At 39.5% G+C, this 16,875-nt stretch overlaps 1 protein-coding gene and 1 long non-coding RNA gene across 16 annotated transcripts in view; one reads left to right on the top strand and one right to left on the bottom strand.

The window, feature by feature from the left end:
• The window catches only part of XPNPEP1 (X-prolyl aminopeptidase 1), a 197,040-nt gene that overhangs the window by 103,799 nt on the left and 76,366 nt on the right, over nucleotides 1-16,875 (bottom strand). The window lies entirely within an intron of this gene.
• The window catches only part of LOC108407849 (uncharacterized), a 42,672-nt gene continuing 35,585 nt past the window's right edge, over nucleotides 9,789-16,875 (top strand). For all 6 annotated transcript variants that reach the window (XR_005056740.2, XR_005056741.2, XR_005056737.2 and 3 more), the window contains exon 1: nucleotides 9,789-13,395. This is a non-coding gene — a long non-coding RNA (uncharacterized lncRNA). The remainder of the gene's footprint in view (nucleotides 13,396-16,875) is intronic.

Below are 16,875 nucleotides of genomic sequence, written 5' to 3'. Positions count from 1 at the left end.
TAACAATAACTTACTGTTGATTAGGTTTAAATGGAAAACCAAGCAAAGTAAACCCATCAAACATCTTTTGAGCAGAGCCCTCTGACTTCTGGAGCTCACTGGTTCTCTGCTAATTCCAAGGAAGCATGAAAAACTGCATAAATTTGACCTTAAGGATGTCAAGCAGTAAAAGAAGCAAGCTTGTGAACATAGAACTAATGCCCCAACTAAATGGGGCCTCAATAAAGACCAATAAAACCCACCACCACCCCTTGAGTATAGAAAGGACCTGACACCTGCTTTTAATAGAATATGGCAAACATGATAGGACCCCATTCCTATCTGGCTGGCGTGATGAAGTAAGCAGCCATGTCCACAAAGCCCAGGGGATAAGAAAGTGCAAGTGGACTCTAGAATTTGAGAACCTCCAACCAACAGCCAGCAAGAAGCTGGGGCCTTCAGTCCTACAACCACAGGGAAATTAATTTTGTCAACACAACGATACAAAACTAATACATCATACAAGGATACATTTACCTAGGAAATGAAATACTTGGATGGGCCAATTAGCCATCGAAAGGGTATGTTTGAAACATGTATGAAACAGCCATATTTGTAGTAACTTTTCTTAACAACTAAGTGGCCTTGGTTAAGTAGCTTTTCTCCTTTACATGTTGGTTGCCAAATACTTAAGTTGCTGGAGGATTCAATGAGCTAGTATGTATGTGTAAATCACATAGGCACCCCCTATTACTTAGATATCTTTGTTTCTTTCCTTTGGGTTTCCCAACAGTCAGTAATGGTCCGATTTCCAAGTAATATCTTTGTTGACCAAGCTTATGCTAAATGATCCACTGATACAGAAACCAGAGATCTGAAAATACTAGGAAGCACCAGCACTGTTCCTGAGCCTCCAAAAACCCAAAATAAAATAACCCATCTTCCTGGGAGGAAAGGCAATGTGTTAGTTTTCTGCTGCTGTGTAACAAACTACACCAAGTTGGAAGCTTAAATACAACCATTTATCATTTCATAGTTTCTGTGGGGCAAGAATCTTGGCATGGCTTCAGTGGTCCCCTACTCAGGGTCTCACAAGACTGCAGTCAAGGTGCTGGACACACTGATGAAAGATGTACTCAAGTTCCATCAAGTTTTGGCAGAATTCATTTCCTTGTAGTTACAGAACTCATGGTTTTCTTCAAAACTAGCAGGAGTGAGAGTCTGACATCATGGAGAGCCCCCCAACCCTTTTTTAAGGGCTTTCACCTGACTAAATCAGACCTACCCAAAATCAGACCTTCCTTTTGATTAACTCAAAATCAGCAGACTTGGGATATTAATTACATCTGTAAAAATCATTTAATTTTTTTATATTCTATTCGCTTAAAAGGTCACACACACACAGAAGAAATACAAGGGCATGACTCATTGGGGATCACTTAGGACATGTCCAACACAGGCAGGGTGTAGTCCAAACGCTTTGCAATATCAATAAATATTTACATTTAACCATAATATTTTATCAATTTTCATTAATTCTAAGTTCTTTCATTTAGCCATTATTATTTTACCAATTTTTATATTTATGACAAGGAATCTATATCTTATACAAATTGCTAGGTGATTCTCTATTAGGTGTCAGTATTCTATTTAGGTTACATTTGGTCACATACTGATTTATGTCCTTATTTAATATATAAACCCCAATTTATAGGTGAACCAAAAGTTTCTTATAGTCCCCTGGCTGCTATGTCTTATAACATTTAATTGTTATTTAATCTTGAAAGAGGTAAATCTTTAAGTCTGCAACCACTATGCCTAAGAGTGTCTTGAACCTCCTACAACAGACCACACTGACCTGCTTCATCATAAGAATATTTTTCCCAGTCTTCCCTGCCAGCATATCTTGATTCTCCAGTCCTAAGCATGGGCAATGATCAGTGGTCACCATAGGATCAGGGGATAAGGGGTGAGTTTGGGATTCTCTCAAGGTTCTTTCTTCAGTTTTGTTTTTAATCTTAATCTCTTTGGGCTATAGAGTTAAGTATTCTAATTATACCCGAGAGGCTTAATTCCGAATTTGCCTAACAGAAAGTAGGAAAAAGAGTCTGCCTGCTATCCAAACTAGTCAGTAGAGCAGAGAAAGGCAAACACTGCATGGTAGCGCTTTTAATTTACGTGCAGAACCTAAAAAAAAAAGTTGAACTCAAAGAAACAGAGATTAGAAAAATGACTGGCAGAGACAGAGGAATGAGGGAAAGAGGGAGAGATCAGTAAAAGGTACAAACCTCCCATTGTAAGATGAATAGGTCTGAGGATCTAATGTATAACAGATGACTATAGTTGATAACACTGTATCATCTAACTGAAATTTGCCAGAAGAGTAGAACTTTAAGGTAAATACATGAAAGTGATGTTAAAAAAAGAGAGAGAGAGATAAATGTGTGGTGAATGTGTTAATTGACTCAATGTGGGGAATCCTTTCACAAAATATATATATGGCTGATCATCACATCATACATTTTAAATTTTTATCCACACCTGATGCCAACAATAGCCCTGGACTTTGCAGTTCCTCAGCTAGCACATTCTCTTTTGGTGTGAGATGATTGGGGTGGGAGGTTGCTTTTTTGTTTTCTGTTACTTGCACCAGGAATTGTCCTAAGTACTATACTGCCACTGGCAAACAGACCAAAAGTCTAGTTTCCCCAGTTGATCACCACAGCAACATATATCAATCAGTTATAGATTTTGCAGTGCTAGAAAGAACCCATTGAGTTTCTAGTCCAACACACTTACTTTAGGGATTAAGGTCTACAGCTCTTTGGAAAAGGACCCACTGATAGGTGACAAGCTATATGTCAAGATCAAATTTCTCGATTTGAAGTCAAGTGATTTTTTTTCCCACTACCTCACAGTACTTAAATAGTATATTAAGAATCTATCATACAGTGACTTTTGAGAACCAACTACATGTTCAGTTGTACAAGTTCTTCCCTGCAGATTAAAAAATACATAGTCAGCTATCCAATAGAAGAAGGTGTAATTCCATTCTCAAAGAGTTCACATTTCAGTACCATAAATTCAAAAGTAGCTATTGATATCTATCATGTATTCCCCAGCCTAGCTGAGATATATGAAAATATAGGAGATATACACATAGGATTAACAGTAAAACACACATACAAGACCTGAAGTCAAGCACAGTGCACTTACATTACCACTTAGTTACTTTTGACCTTGAATGATATACCTACTTTAATTTCTGTATTTCCTCATCTTAAATTTTAGTTAATTCATGCCTTCATATGGCAAAGATTCAGTTAAATACCTTAGGTTTGCATGCTTAACACTAAATCTGGTGAGAATCTCAGTGAATGAATTAATGTTGTTATTGTTACACACATGGAAAGCTTGCAATATAATGCATAATTTAAAAATCACACATGGTACTCTTGTTACCAGCTGAGAACGCTGCTTTTTTCTCACAGTCATGTCTTGGAGATGATGAAGAATGAAGCCAACAGGCAAGAATACAGAGCAACCAGCAAAGTTCTTTTAATGAGTGAAAATACAACGATCAAGCAACTCAGGAGAGGCCCCAAGGGAGGATACCACGAGGGCTGTGGATTCTGGGATTTATATTGCCTCCTGAGAGGAAGAAGTCCCACCCTCCCCGGACCAAATAGAGTACTGAACTAATGACATCACAACCCACTCTTGATCCGCTGAAACTACAATGCTCTATTTGCACAGGCCATAACAAATCAGAGCTGAGGTCTACCTAAATGTCCTTTTGAATGGCTGAGTTTGATTGGAGCTTTTTGAAACTTACAAGGGCTCTGAACTTTATCTACCTGCATCAGTCTATCATCTGCCTCACTCTGAAATATATCAGATAGCACAAAGCACTGTGTGATAAGTGATGAATGCACAGCCCTCAGAGTTTGCAAATTATTGGCCTGTAGGATAAATCTAATTGGTAAGCATGTTTTATGTGACCCACACAGTGTTTTTTTTTTAAATTCTAATTATTTTCCAACACTTAAAACTTAAAGCATTTTATATAAAAATCTAGATTTCTCTTTTTCTTGACAAATCAGAAGATTTGAAAGTCTACTCTTCAGCATTGCATCAACTGGAGCTGAGCAGAATCTGCCCAGTAGAGGGACCCAGCCACCCACTGTATCACAGACCCTACTCATTTGTAATTTTTGTCCAGCTCTTGTAGACCTGAAACTAGAACTCAAGTCAACATTTCAAAATATGTTCTTAGAATCCCCACTCACATTCTATGCGCTTACATTTCACCCCCTCACCCCAAACAAACATAACCTCTCCTTGGTTATAAACATTAAGAAATGTTTCATTTAATAAATCCTCAGCCACCTGTAATGTCACAATTCACTTAAGGTTCTAGAAACATTACAAGGAAGAAACTGTTCACATTGTTTCAACCTGGTATTTCTCAAATATATTAGACAAGAAATTTTTCTCCCAAAGACTTGCTAACACTATCTGCACTAATGTTTTTGGAAGACATCTAGAGATTATTGGAATAGACTTTAAAAGACCTGTGTGTTCATAAGATTCATAAGAACTAGTGTGTGTCATGACCTCTGTCCAATGTGTAGACACAGACTCCATACTGAGTATTCAGTGAAAATTAACAGACAATCTATAACTGAAGAGAAGTTGGGGAAATAGTATATATGAAGAGAGATACAAGACAAAGGAATATATTTGGTCTCTCTTAAAAAAACAAAAATAAAAAACAAAAAAAGAGGGCTTATGGAATTAAGCCAAGTAAATTATTGCTACCACTTCTTAAAGAGAAGCAACTCCACAATAATGGCCCTCAGACAGGAGAAACCACTGCTGGCGTTAGAACAGATTCTCAACTTTGCTTTTGTGTCTTTGCTTTTTCTCCATACGCTACTTTATGACTACTTAGTATTTTCCTTTTTGAAATAAATAGACTGGAGAAGTTGACTGATGATCCACTTATCTTCATCAAACTGAACTCAGAATGATCAGTAAACTTTCAGTTACGTGGACTAGCAGGTAAGGCCTTTTAGTGGCTTCTGTCACTCAGATTTGTTTTGCTCTGTGCCATGGGTTCTACTTGGCGATTCAATAATTTATGGCCAGATTAATTTGGCAAAATTTAAGTGTTTAATTTTATGAGGTGTTTTTTTTTACTACAAAACAAACAGGTGTTTATAGAGAAAGCTGAAAAGTACAGATAAAAGAGAGACTATAATCAATTAAAGGTAGTATTAAGGGCTAATATTTTTACATATTCCCTACAAACTTTGCCCCTAAGAATATATAGTAGTCTGTGTAACCTAAGTCAATAACCCCAAAATTTAAAAGATTCTATAAAATTTATTTTTTAATTTATTCAAGTTATCCAAATGCTCATCAATAACATAATGGATCAATTGATTTTTTATATCCATATAAGTACTATACACAATGAAAATGGATTCTCTGATATCACACAGATATAGTCCACAGAAACGTAACATTAGTAAAGGAAGTCAAATGCAAAGAGTACAAACTATATTCTTCTTTTAATATAAAGTACAAAAATAGAAAAAGCTGATTTCTGCTGTTAGAAGTCAAGATAATGCTTTGTTTTTGAGGGGTAATACCTGGAAGGTATTCAGGGGTTCCCTCTGGGGTCCTGACAGCTCTAAATCTGTGTGTGGTTGCATAGACATTTCAGTATGAAGATTAATTGATCAGATACTTACGAGTGCTTTTCTGAATACATTTACTTATGTAATATCTTAATAAAAATATTAAATTGTTAAAGTTTACATAAGCCATTATTATTTCAGAACCTATCTGGGACATCTATTGCTTTCTGCTCCCTATTCAAGAAAGACTAAATATTGAGAAATACCACCCTTTGGAAAAACTGAATAAAGGCATTTAGAACATCAGTGCAACCAATAGAACAACAATAAAAATTATGTGCCCTGTCTAAACACTTTAAGATGATATAAGATTTTGTAGGATTCATGTTTATCCACATCTAACTTCCTTAGTTTTCAAAACAGCCAAACAGCCTGTTTCCCCAATTTTTTACTGTGGTAAAATACACATAATACAGGATTGATAGTAAAAGTAGTAGGTGGAAATACAGTTGAACTATACCTGTTAAGAACCTTTTCAATACCATATTTCCAATTACTCCCTCCTCTCCTTTGCACTATCATTGACATATGTTAATCGTATATATGCTATAAACACAAAAAAACATTGTTACTATTTCTGCTTTAAATAAGCATGTGTCATTTGGAGCAATTAAACATAAGTAAAAAAAATTAATAAAAAATAAGACCAAACAGTTTTTCAGTTTTCTCTCTTCTCCCTTCCTTTTTCTGAGCCACCATTATCATTTAATGCAGAATATATTTTAGTCAATGAACTTGATCACAGATCAAATTTAATTGCGTTTCTTAAAATGTATTTTAACAGTTACTTTTTATTGAGATATAGCTGACCTGTAATACTGTATTAGTTTCAGGTGTATAACATAATGATTTGAAATTTGTATAAGCTGAAAGATGATCACCACAATAAATGAAATTAAAGAAGCTCAAAATAAATGGAAGATATACCTATACTAATCCATAGTCTCAATGAAATCCCAATTAAGACCCAAAGAGGAGTATTTTTAAACAAGCCAATTCCAGAATTTATTTGGAAATGGAGGAGACTGGAAGAGTCTAAACAATTTTGAAAGAAGAAGAAATACAGAAGGCCTATGTCACCAGATTACAGACTTGGTTATTACAATGTGTGGTGTTGGCATAAACATACAAATTAATGGAACAGAACAGAAAATTCAGAAATAGACCCACACATTTGTAGTCAATTAACTTTTGGTTTGTGCCAAAGTTCTGCAACTGGGAAATGATAACCTTTTCATCATTGCTGCAGGAACAACCATATATAAATATGAGGGAAATGTACCTTGTCTTTTACCTCACACCATATACAAAAATTAAATTGAAATGTATCTTGGATTTCTATAGAAAAGTTAAAACTTATAAATCTAGGGGAAGAAAAACAGACAAGATCTCTATGACCCTGAGATGTGCAATGATTTAAGAAAAAGAAAAATTGGACTTAAAATTTAAGACTCCTAAAATGCACAGGAGGCAAGTGAGGCCTATCTGGTTGGCCATTTTGAAGACACTCATCTGTGTGCTATCCTTGCCACACGTGTAACAGTTACACCAAAATACATCCAGCTAGCACACTGCGCACGTGGAGAATGCACTTAAGAATCCACTATGCTGGGAAACATTTCATTCTTAAAAAAAAAAAAAATTCTTCTTGTTATGATAACTCTGAATGTTTTTCCATGGGGTCAAAAGGTACCTAAGTTTATAATTGCAAGAGGAAAAATAAGGGACAGAAATCAGGTATTGGCAGGTTTTCCATTTTCATTTGTGTGTGAATTTTTAATATAAATGAGGAGACAAAGCATTAATGCAAGTCAAAATGTTTCAGTGTACAAGTTTCAGCAGTTCAACTTTATAATTATAAATAAACCTATTAAATTTTTCTGGACAATGCCAGCATTTGGATGTTTTTTCAACAGTAAATTTCTTATTAATGGCAACTGAATGGTGTTTGTAGCATTTTTATCATACAGTAGATTCTATCCATTTATTGTACTTGTCTGAGTTGTCCTACATGTGAGTATATATCTTTAATGATGTCCATCTTCTGTGCTGTTCCTGTACGTTTGCTATTAAAATATATTAAACTACAAAAAATAATAATAATAATGCCAGCAACAGATTGGGATAAAATATTTACACTACATAAATCTGACAAAATATTGACTCTTTTTTGAACTTACAAAATAATAAGACAAATAATAAAAATTGGTCAAATATTTGTGCTGACAATTCACAAAAGAAGAAATGTGAGTGGCCAAACTAATCTATAGTGACAAAAAGCAGTAGTGGCCTGGGGCTAGGGGTGGGAGCATCGAGCACAAATGGCATGAAAGCATTCTGGGCAGTGATAAAAATGTTCTATATCTTGACTGTGGTGATGGTTACATGGGAATACATATTTGCCAAAACATCAAACTATTCACTTAAAATGTGGGCATTTCCTTGTAGATTAATTAAATCCCAATAAAGCTGGTTCAAAAATAAATAAATAAAAATGAAGAGTCAGCTGCAAGGGTAACAGTACTTTTTCCCCTTCAAATTAATTCCCATTTCTCATGTGCCATTGGTCTTCCCAAAGACAACGTGCAGCACACGTTGGTAAGCCCATGTTCTGAGCTGTTAATGACATCTAACTGTCACAGCAATGCCTGAGAGATATCCTTAAGAGTTCCTTAAATGGGTCTTAGATCCTTATAGCTATGAAAGTTGGGAGGATGGCAGCTCCCACCTTCTGGTGCCAGGAGATGGAAGATGACATTCTGACATAAGGACCAAGTAATGTCCTTATCAGCATAACCAATATGTTCTCCTGATGACTGCAGCCACGGGAGACCTGCTCTTTGGCCCCCAGCAGTAAGCAGATCTTCCCTGAGCTTCTTAGGGCTGTACGGGAAAAGCTGGCAAATTAGGCACAGGGGCACCAGAGGCCTTATATATTATTGTTGCTCCATCATTCCAGCACTTGCCAGCATCTAGTAATCCCCTATAACACAGGCATGCTTCTAAAATGGCAAACAGTGGTTTACAGAGCCAACAGAGGTCTAGCAACCATAAAGCTAATTACTAAGATGGGAAAAAGGAAAACGAGAAGAAAGGAACCATGAATCACTAGTATCCCTGCAGTTTTTTCACCAACTTGTTGCCAAGAAGCAAGTAGCTTAGCTGACCTCCACTGAGAGGGTGCGGCATGCTTTTAGAGAAGAGACCTATCTGGAAAGGAATTTTTTCCTTAATATTTTCCACCTAAACTTATCAGAGATGTTAAGAAACAGGGTGGTTGAAAAGAAAGAAATTAGACAACAAAGGATAAGTTCCTTTATTCAAAGGTTTACCAAAGAATTCCAAAGAAGTTTGCTGTGTTACCCCTACGTTTCTCATCAAGACTGACATTCAGATCAAAGTGTTGTGGAATAGGGAAAGGAGATGTGGGTTTGTTTGGGAAGAAATGAGAGGTGCCATCATCTCCAACTTTATTTAGAAGTCGTCATATCTGGGAGCTAGAAGGGACCCTAGGGTCACGCAGCTCTGAGGTTCCCAGTGCTCAAAGAACAAAGGGGTAATGGCAAACATGGCTCCATTTCCAGGACCAAGGAAGATTTCCTACATACACATTATATATTAAAACAAACACACAGATACACTAAGTCAAACAAGAATTTGCCTGAACTTTTTTAAGTGGCCTTGTCCAGAGGATTTATCAATTGCATTAACTTTGCCAGCTGTGCTCTAAACTCACAGGCCTTCTCTCTCCTCTGCCACTGGGTGTACCCCGGTGTGATATCAGAGAGGTGCAGTGATGATGAAATTCTGTGATGATGAAAAGGGGACCCAGGAAACGAAATGGACTTGGCCGGCCATCCTGGGTCTGCAGATAGAACCAAAGCTGGGTTCTCCTTCCTCCTGCTCCAGGACCCGTCCTCTGACCCGGGGACATGGCAGAAACTGGAGAAAAGAACCTGTGCAACACCATTTACTCCAGCCTGGCCTTTGGGGTAAAAACAGACCCCCTGGCTGCTCTTCCTCAGGAGACATCAGCCCTTGGGTCCATGGTGCCTGGTCCTTCTCTGTGAACCACATCCCTCCCCACCCCACCCTTGTCTCCACCTTCTTGCAACACTCTGCCCCTGAGCACCCTGCTCTGTTCATGCGTGGTGGTAAAAAGAGCTTATTCACTCATTCCCTCTTTCATCCTTTCATGTTTATTCTGTGCATGTTGATGTAAATACAAAGCTAAGTAAGTCGGCCATTGCCTCACCCTCCAGGGGGCTTTACAGTCTGGCCCAGCAGGAAGGTAGCAAGAACTGGTGAGCATTTGCTTGACACAAGGTGCATGCTTCTTCCTGGTCCTCACTCAGTAGGAGTTTCAATGACAAAAAAAACGATCCATTCTGCCCACACCCAGCACTGAGGTTGCTCTGCGCCATCTCCCTGGTGAGAGAAAGTACCCGTCCCTTTCTTGTCCTGACGCCACTCCCATAGAATACATCCACAGCAAACAATGACCTGAAGCTCTAAAAATGAATTACCGTGGTAAATAAATACCTGCTGATGATGAAGCCTCCAGCAAACTTTGGAAGAGCAAATTTGGTGCTAAGACCAAGGCTCAGATGTCTTTGTGTGTCCCGAGGACCTTTTCCCCTTGTCTTTTAGTGGCATATCCTCCCCTCTGCCTCCCACCTGTGTCCGTGTGAGGAAAGGATGGAGATTAAGCCCAGCCAACCTGACCAGCAGTAACAGGCAGTGGCTCGGGGGTGGCCCAGTCAAGCGGCTTCCTCTCTCTGGCTCCTTCCAAGAGCCAAACCCCTTCTCTGAAGACCAGACTTGTATTCCCAAATACTGGGACAGTGAGACAACAGCTGGGTTTATGAGCAGCTGTGGGGTTTCTCACACAGATTCCTCTTGTCTATTAGGGAGATTACAAAAACGTTTGATTTGTGGATAGTTTGTTACCAGGTAATTGAATACATACAACTCTATTTGATCTTTGCCACAACTCAATGAGACTCTTTTGTATTAGGAAGAAACTTACTCAACCAGTATTTACTAAATGTCCTCCAAGTGCCATCACTATGGGATGGATATAAAGTTGAGCCAGACACACTTCCCATTGTTTGCAAAGTCAGAGTGTGATAGGCAGGCAGAAAGCAGACAAATAATTCTAACACTCTGTGAAACATGAGCCCCACTATGACCATACTATCTCCTATGCATAGTATTACTAAAGACTGAGGACTAAGTTGTCCTCAGTCATCTGCTCTACCTGGAAAGACCAGGGTAAGGTCTAATGAAGTGGCACTTTACCAGAAACTTGAAGAAAGACGATTTATCAAGTGGATGGACCTTTGAGGAAAAGAGAAGAGGACATTCTTCTGTTCACAGAGGGCACAGCATGTGAAAGACCTGGCAGCATTAATCTACAGTACAGAGTGTGTTTACAGAGCTTCATGGTGTGGGCAGGGGTGAAGTGACTTATCCAAGGTCCTTTAGCTGGACATGGCCTACATCCCAAGAGTTTAACAGCAAGGGTTGGGGTCAAGGTCAGCTCTCTGCCCACAGCATTTTTCTACTCAGTTGCAAGGCCAGGCCCTCCGTAACACACTGGGTTTCCTGAGTAAAGGCTGCCTGACCAACGGCACTCCAAATGGGTGCTCACCGCAAATCATCTCTGGTATTCTTGATTTCAAGCTGCATCTCTTTGGACAAGGCATCTCTATACATTGGAAAATTGCAATAGTTATGATCATAGTAATAACATCACAAGAATAATCAAATGCTATTGATACAAAAATGTACTAAATTAGGCTAGGCTTCAGATACTGTATTGTGCATTTAAGTTTATGCACATTTGTGATTTATGATAAAGATGATGCCCTTTACAATTCTCTGGAAGCTGTGATAGACTGCCCCTCTGCAATCTGGCTTCATTTGGCAATTTCTCTCTCCTTCCCCCCAGGCCTCAATTTTGAAAGGGAGAATAACCAATCTGGTTGCTACAGTCTGGGCCTATGCATCCTAGGGCAAGGCGGAACTACTTGGGCATGATGAACTACTGATTGATAAGTCCCTTCAATCCACTTGTCACTGGCAAGACCAGATTGGGTTTGCATAAATAACCTTCATGCAGCCATCAGGTCAGCAACCTGGCCCCTTTATCACTCTCCTGAGGCTAGCCACATACACATCCCCTGCCCATGTCCGCTGGTCTCATTCTGGCTGCTCCCGTAATTTTCACTCTTGAAAACACACAGTGCCACTGATTTTCTCTACAGAAAGAAGTGGGGGCCAGAAGACTTCTTTTGAAGCTATCAAATTTGCATATCAGGACATTGGGTTTCCTTCCATTGCACGTTTACTTGAGCTGGCTTGGTGAGAGCTGCGGCAAGGGGTACCTGGCACTGCGTCACTGCTCATCCCTTGCTACCAGGAAGCAGGGCCCACATGTTGGGAAGATTGCTTTGCTTTTCCATACCCATTTTAAATTCCACATTCTCTAGGTGGAATTTCTCTCTCCATCTCCATCCTTGGCACTTTTCACATTTCTGAGAACTTATTACAGTCTGCCAGATACTGGGATTACATAGGTTTTCTCTACTCCATACCGATCTCCTAGGGGAGAGTTCCATAGTCATCTCTGCCTTCCACAGTATATCAGAGGTTCAATTAAACCTGGGCAGCTTGTCAAGGGCAAAAACCAGTTGATTCTATCTCAGTAAAGCTGGGGCCAGTGGGGAGGGGAGGCAATAACCACATGAGTAAGAAGATGGGTTATACGCAGGCTATTGTAATAAAAAGAGCACCCAGACCCAAAACCTCTCCAAGGGGTGGTTTTGCTTTAATTTTTACAGGAAAGGAAGGAGAGTAAATAAGTGGCAAAGGAGATGATTAACAGTGGGATTGTTTGAAAGCAGGACAAATCTTGGTCAATTTTCTTGAAAAACACCAGAAAATGTTTTTCTCTGTAATTAGCTTGTTTCAGGGAGACAAACAGTTCTAATCTCAGCTCATCAATTATGAGACAAAGAACAGGAAGTTGGAGAGGCTCCATCTAGCCTCCTCTGCTGATTCAAACAAAGGGGGAAAGGTCTGTGTTTGACCTTGTCCCTGGTCAGGGGAGACACTGTCCTGTTCTATGAGTCATGAGAAAGAACGCCTCCAGGCCTTAATCTAAGTTACATGGGGAAGGGCGGTTCTTTGAGGTAAACTGTTTATTGCAACACAGAAGGTTGGGAAATTTCTTAACTGTCGCTGTTTTCCAGAAGCACAAGGCTCAGGTGAAGTTCAGTATTTTCAAACTGAATGAAAGCAAATGTGCTGCAGTCTCTCAAGTGTGAGTACCCTGCTCTGCCTCTGCCTCTCCTGGAGCCTTACAGTGTCTCCCCCCTCTCATTATATGTATGTGTGTGTGTGTGTGTGTATATATGCGTGTATGTACGCTTACTTACATGTGTGTGAGTGTACCTTCAATATATCAACTATATCAGCCAATGTTCTCTTCAAAGAAAGACTGTTCCCGCTTTCTCTCCCTGCCTCTGCTCTTTATTTGTGACCTGCTTGAAGAACTAAAGAGAGAAGACAGAAATTGCCACAGGGGAGAATTGCCTTTAAGGTGACTGGACTTTAAAACTTGCAGCATAAATACTACGCTGCAGCCTTCCCAGCAGAACTGCAAATGTGAGAAGGAGTGAAAACAAAGAAGCTTCTGTGCACTGGGGTGAGGACGGTGGGCGACAGGGCCAAGAGCGGGAGTGCCCAGGGGGAGTGCCGAAGATCTGCTTTGCTCCTTGGTAACAGCAGTGGCCCATCACTCACCAGCCCCCAAGATTGGTGGAGATGAAACCCTGTATCTGGGTTGTTTTTCCAACCACATTCCTACAGCTGAGGCTCCCTGTGTCAGGGCCCCTTGAGCAAAGAATGAGGCCTGCTCAGGAACTGAGGAGCGAAAACTCTGAGGGGAGCTAGGAGGCTTAGACCACAAGGAGAAGAGTTACAAGGAGAAGAGATCCTTGAAAAACAAACTCTGAAGCTTCTTCTCTTTTATTTTTAATCAATTTGCTTATCCCTACAAACAGGAGATGAGCAGTTCTGGGAATAATTATTAAAAAATAAAAAAAGATAAAAGATTAAAAAATTATAAGATTTTTAAAAGATTCTGTATATACAGAAATCCTGTGTGTTATATTTGAAGGGGTACCTGTTTTATTTAATCCTAATACACTGTTACTTGTTATAGTCTTTGGCATGTAATAGGTGCTCAGTAAATGGCTATCAGTTGACTAAATTGCAGTTTAATCAGGTTTATTGTTTCCTTCTCATTAGAGGACATAGCTGTACCTCCCAACACTTTTCTGTGGCTTGTCAAACCATGAGAGTTTCGAATCAGCTGTCCTGCTGTATCTGTTTCCAGTATTTTTAAGAAGTTGTCCTTGTCACTAGCACAGCAAGTAAAAGACTTTACCTGCAGAAAGAGGATGCAGGCCAAACTTGCTTAAAGACAGCCTGGGTGGATGCCCAGACAGTGCTCATTCCTGCTCAAAACAAAGTTCCCTTCTTGCTTGCCTGATGAAGCTTGATATTTCGTTCACAGAGAATGAAGCTTTTCACTCTACAATGCGCCCTGGCCTTGACGGTCAGAGGCCTCCTCTCTTCTCAGCCCGTGTCACAGTTCACCGGAGCTGAACAAAGCTGAGGCATAAGATGCACTTGCAATCAGGGCATGCGAAGTAAACTTGGGAAGGGAATGGCTGTAATGTACCCAGGCTTGTACCAGGAGCCCTGAGGTATATGAAGTTAAAAAAGTCTCTAACTCTGAGTTTAAATGCAAGCTCCACTGGAGATACAACTGACATTATCAGAGCCTTTCTCCAGAGTCAACTGTGGGGTATGGACAAGGCCTGGAGCACTGTTTTCCTGTGATAGGGAAGGGAGAGTGTATATCCCCCATGTGATTTTAATATGCAGCCAAGTTTGAAACCCAATGAACTAGATGATTTTTAAGAACTCTCCCAGGTTTATGATCCAAAGAACCAGATATTTGATATAACAAGATGAAGAAAAAGCAAGGGTCCCATCTGAATTGAAGGAGGTCAGTGACTACAGCATGGCACGAATAAAAGCTATGCCTGCCTCATGATTTGCAGCAACTATTCGAAAGGCTGAGCCCATTGTGGTGAAAAGATGCATGAGTCTAGACAAAGATGATGGAATTGGTAATAAACTTAGAGGTCAGCATCCTGGGATACTTAAGGAACTTATTAATGAATATTTATTGAGTACTTATTATGGGGCCAATCCCTGTTAGACTGTAGTTGAAGCACCGATTAGTTGGACACGGATAATTAGACATGAACATAATGGACACATTCTTAGTGGAGACACTAATCACTTCTCTGTGGGCTCCAGGAAATGCTTTTTGAATTAAACCTTGACGAATGGGTGGAAGCACACGCAGTGGTGGAATTCGGGCTGGTGGTGGAGAGCACCTTTGGGGTAGGAGGAGGAGGGTAAACCACGCTTCACACTTCACACTCGGCAAAACTGAGCTGTTTCTCCATACGTAGCTGGTTAATGTCTCCATTCCTTTAATCAAGTATTCTGCCTGCCTCTGAAGCCTCTCTCTTCACCTGGATAAGTCCTATCATTTTTTAAGAGCCAGCTGAGAGTACCTTCGCAAGGACACCATCCTGAGGGGGGTCTTTCTCGGGCTTCCCTCCACCACCACATTCACACATAATGGCCTTAATCACGCTGTGAGCTCTTCAAGGGCAGGGACATCCCATATGTCCATTCATGGTCTGGTTTTCAGTACCTCTCACATATCCTGCCTCTCGATGGTTCTTCAGTGTTTATTTAACTGGACTAAGGAAAAGAGGTCATTTTTTTAAAAAGATAAATCAGATTGTATCATTCCTTAGCTGAAAATTTTTTAATGGCTCCTTATTTACTTATAATAAAATTCAGACTCCTTACTGTGGTCTACAAAGTCCTTGGTTAAATATTTTTCTAACCTTAAATCACTTTCCTCCCACATTCACTATGTGTATAACACACACAAGCCTTGAAAGTATTGCCCTAATCCACAAGTAAATTAACTGTCAGAACAGAACAGAACACTTCTATCAAGGAGATGATGAAATACAGATAATCACACTATGGCATCCAGCATATAATCAAAACTTTCCAGCGATGTGAAAAGGCATGAAAATGTGACCCTTACCCAAGAGAGAGATCAGTCAATAGAAACAGATACAGAAATAACAATGATGGAACTAGCAGAAAGGGCTTGAAAACAGCCATTAGAGGAGACAAAGTAACATACTAAAAAATTCTCAGTTATTCTTAAAGAATGCAGGAAAGGAGAGGAAAAGGATCAGAGAACAGATGGCCCAAAAGCAAACAAGAGCAAGGTGGTAGACTCAAACACGGTTCAAGGTAAATAGATGGAACGCTCCGATTAGAGGGCAGAGATCGCCCGACCGGATAAAAACAAAATTGAGAATAATCACATGGTAAATGGCAAATGTCCAGTTTGACCAACTCATCAGTTTGGAAAGTTAAGTAATGAGGGTAAAAGACAAGAAGTGGGACTGAAGCCACACCATCCATGCTGGGTTTATCATGTCAAATGTTTATCATGTCAAACAGTCCATCCTGTGAAATGGAATGACTGTCTCGAAGAACTGGTATAAAGCTGACTTACTTTACAGAATGTTTTATTTCATAAGAAAAGCAAGTCTTTCTCCACCTTCTGATTTTTACCTTCTTTGTGAAGAAACAGGGTGGCCGCTGTGGTGCATTTCAGCTTCCCAAGCCACCAGTGCATAAATAAAGCCAGGTGACAAACAAAACATTAACCTTTAAGCTACATACTATGATCCTTCTTTTAAAAGTGGTAATATACTTAGAAACTGAAAAAAGTAGTAAGTCTAATCTTCTCTTGTCATTAAATCAATAAAGAAATTAAAGACAACATAACTCAAAACTGTGGTTCTTGGAGGATATCACCTTTTTTTATTATTGTCATTGTTATTATTTTTATTTCATTTTTCAGTGGCCACCAAGTATGAAAGTTCCTGGAGTTAACGGCATAGCGAGATGTAGAAAAGATATTGCTTTTGCCTGAGTTTCATGAGGCTGATATCAATCTTTTATTTCATAAACTTCAGGCTGGTTATTGCTTTAAATGCAGGCTTTG

This window comes from Manis javanica, chromosome 7 (genome assembly GCF_040802235.1).
Source record: "Manis javanica isolate MJ-LG chromosome 7, MJ_LKY, whole genome shotgun sequence".
Taxonomy (NCBI): Eukaryota; Metazoa; Chordata; class Mammalia; order Pholidota; family Manidae; genus Manis; species Manis javanica.
Note: the sequence above shows the minus strand (reverse complement) of the source record. Positions and strands in the feature narration are given on the sequence as shown.